Source organism: Schistocerca nitens, chromosome 2 (assembly GCF_023898315.1).
Source record: "Schistocerca nitens isolate TAMUIC-IGC-003100 chromosome 2, iqSchNite1.1, whole genome shotgun sequence".
NCBI lineage: Eukaryota > Metazoa > Arthropoda > Insecta > Orthoptera > Acrididae > Schistocerca > Schistocerca nitens.
Window position 1 is genome coordinate 1,029,740,572 of NC_064615.1, and position 3,438 is coordinate 1,029,744,009.

At 39.8% G+C, this 3,438-nt stretch overlaps 1 non-coding gene across 1 annotated transcript; it reads left to right on the forward strand.

The window, feature by feature from the left end:
- The first annotated feature begins 2,469 nt into the window (after positions 1-2,469).
- LOC126237715 (U5 spliceosomal RNA) lies at positions 2,470-2,589 on the forward strand. Its single transcript, XR_007545172.1, has one exon. It is a non-coding gene; the product is annotated as a U5 spliceosomal RNA (small nuclear RNA).
- The last annotated feature ends 849 nt before the right edge of the window (positions 2,590-3,438 follow it).

A 3,438-nucleotide genomic window follows, 5' to 3' on the forward strand; every position in this document is an offset into this window, starting at 1 on the left:
TTCGCAATCAAATGCTTGCAGAAGCTCAACCATTCTAATCCATCTGGCTCTATACTCGCTAGAGCTACAGCGCGCCGGGGAATGCCAGGGTAATAGGCCTACATCTGGGTGCACTAGTGGAGTTCCATCACCTACACAAACAATAATAAAAAAGCCATTAACTGGCATTTTCCAGAAATGTATGTAACCTTATTCAGGAATGAGCTCAAGGGTCTATTTGTGTTTCATTACGGTAGTATTCGTATTCAGAACACGTGCATTGCTGATGACCAGTATTCAGTCTACTTCCGAATCCTCTAGATTGTTATATCGGTCTGTTGTTTGAGTCACGTATCACAAAAGGTGAAGTGGGTGTCTCAGCACAGCATCTGCTGGCGAGAGTTTTTAATTTCGCTTCCGAAGTGACACTCATCGAAACGTCGCAGAATTTCAGCGCAGCTATTCAGATGGAAGCCCGAGATGCGTCAGCAGTATACACTGGAAAAGTCGACATTCACATATAAATTATCAGCTCCACGCAAGTGAATAGCAAGGCTGGTATAAGAATTCGTCACTAGTAATGCTTACTTGTGGTGCACAGAAGAAACAGTGTGTAACTTCCTGGCAGATTAAAACTGTGTGCCGGACCGAGACTCGAACTAGGGACCTTGGGTAGCTCAGATGGCAAAGCATTTGCCCGCGAAAGGCAAAGGTGCCGAGATCGAGTCTCGGTCCGGCACACAGTTTTAATCTGCCAGGAAGTTTCATATCAGCGCACACTCCGCTGCAAAGTGAAAATCTGATTCAAGAAGCAGTGTGTCGCTCTATGCCCTCTTTGTTTCATGGAATTCCTTCATGCTTCGGTCTGTCAGGCCACTGGTTGCCATTGTTAACGCTTCTCTTCTTTACACCTATTATTTTACTACTGTCGGGTAAAAACATTTCTTAGCTTATATGATTCTTTTGAAGTAAGAGATTGCAAATTATTCTGAGTGCTACTACAACACTAACATTGTTGACATAGCGACAGTCATAGATGTAAAGTACAAATTTGATGAAATGTTGAAAGTTCGATCTCATACAATTTTTTAAAAGACTGTGCTATTCACATTTAAACTTTATATATTGACCGAAATGCTGTAATGAACAAGATCTCGCTCACAACAGTAAATGTCATCTTAAATAACGTTACTTTACAGAAAATTACATACACTCGTCATTCTATCCATAATATTCATTGTGTCATTTTCTGTAACACATATTTTCACTTCTGGAGACCTATACGTTTACTTAGCACTATTATAACTATATGTTTATGCAACTCAGATTTGAGAGACAAACACCTTGTGAGTTATCAAATTGCTCAAGTAGTAGTCTCTCCGGGTGAACTCGACACTGTCCAGATTCATAATGGTGAGATGGTCGCTCAGAAACTTCCACAAAGGCCACTCGAAGAATAGACGAGCGTTAGTTAGCATCGATGCAGTGAGCCCAATTAACCCTCTGCATTCGTAGTACATTATTCACACTTAGCGTCAGACACCACTCTTGACAACTTCAGTAGACTTCTAAGGCGCAGAAGGGACCAGTTTTAGTGTACGAGACATCAGTCCAAAGACTTCAATACATCATTCTCTTAAGGTGAGAAACGTATGTAAAAACTGTCCACAAAATGAATCACTTCGTCCTGGGCATATTCAGACATTTATCAGTTCATACCAGCGATCATTATGGATCTGTCAAGTTGTTTAACTGCACTATATTTTCCTCTGCTTTGCTATTAGAGTTCTTGGAAAGTTATTGCCAGATTTAGAGCTGTGAGTAGCATTTTAGCAACTAAGACAGTGCGATCCATTGAGGTAATTATATTACACTGCCAGATACCTCTGTTTTTGAGATAAGTTAGCTGACAAGTATGTCTAGAGTCTGAGCCCAATGGGGAAAGTACGCTTTAGAATCCGGTGTTCCTCTGTCTGTCGATTTTGAAAGCTTCCCAGATCGAAAACTGTGTGAAGATATTCCTTGATATTTATTGTTCGAAACACCACAGCTAATTTGGACTCAAGTGCCTTTTCGAGACTTCCTAAAATCTTGGCTTAGTCACTTTTCTCAGTTCAAATAGTCCGACACAAAGGAGGTTTACGATGCTGAAATGCTTACGGATCTAGTCTACTCTACTAATGTGGTACTGTAATGCTGAACAGCATTGAAAATTCTTAGTATGTACAACACATTCGTCAGGTACAATTGCACTGAAGAAGTAACACAAAGTTTATTTCTCCCTCCAATCCACTCAGAGAGGTTCAGTGGCACACACGTATTTCAGTCCATAGACTGACGGTTGACTCGAAGAAAATGTAGAATATTTCAGTTCTACGCCTGTTAGCAGCAGGACGCTCTTCCAGGCAATGTATTAACAAATGATTTCTGACACTCTGCTGTATGAAATTATTGAGTGAATCTTTGACTTTCGATAAGAGCCGAGTTGTCACACTCTGATTCCACTTCAAGACGTGTAAATCTTTCGCCTTCTGCTAAAGATATCCGTGTATGGGTACAATAAATAGTACATTGTATTAGGTTTTGTTTGACAACGTTTCGAAGTCGTTCTCAGCCTAGTGAAGTACAATAATTGCCGGTTACTATTTTAACCCTGTAAACATAGTATTGCTAGGCTGAAAATAACCTTTATAGGAACGTTTCCATATTGGAAAGCTTCCCAACGTAAACCAGCTGTATTTTACCAAAATATAATTCTTCACACTCGAATAACATTATACATGGAAACAAAGCAAACAGACTCAAAGCTGTTGCATATGTAATAAAACAGGAAAACAATTACTTTGGGAAAGTCTTATTTACTTCACCTGTTACTGTTACAGCTTGTACAATGCTACAGACGTAAAAAGTTGTTTATAGCCTTTGGTGTTTAAGGGGAAGATGGTGTGATGTACTGTAACTTCATTTCAAGACTGAGAGAGGGTGAAGAAAGTTAAAGTATAGCATGAACGGAGAGAATAAGTTTACGTAATCAGTTTAATTGTTCATAACCAGGATATTTTTCAAAGTACTTTCTGGAAATAAGGCACACAAAGGATATAGGTACCAATTTTAACAACAAATATGAGTCATCTTTACTTGATTCCGAGTGTGAAAATCGCTAACGAGCTGCCGAGATCTGGTGAAGTAAGAGACGTTTAACGTCAACTAAAAGAACGGAAACCAGACAAGGAGCCTGCACTATGTACATGAACAGGTGAAAGGAAAGGCTTGCAATCGATGAGACCCCGATGACAACGCCCAGTGCACAATCGTGAACACTTAAGTACCTAAGACGTCTGTCTAAACCCAATGAACTTCGCGTCAGATGCAGGGACACATTTATGTAAATCAACATGACAGGGACAGCCATGACCAAGTGCAAGAGAATATTGCATATTCGGTAATTCATAGTGTTAT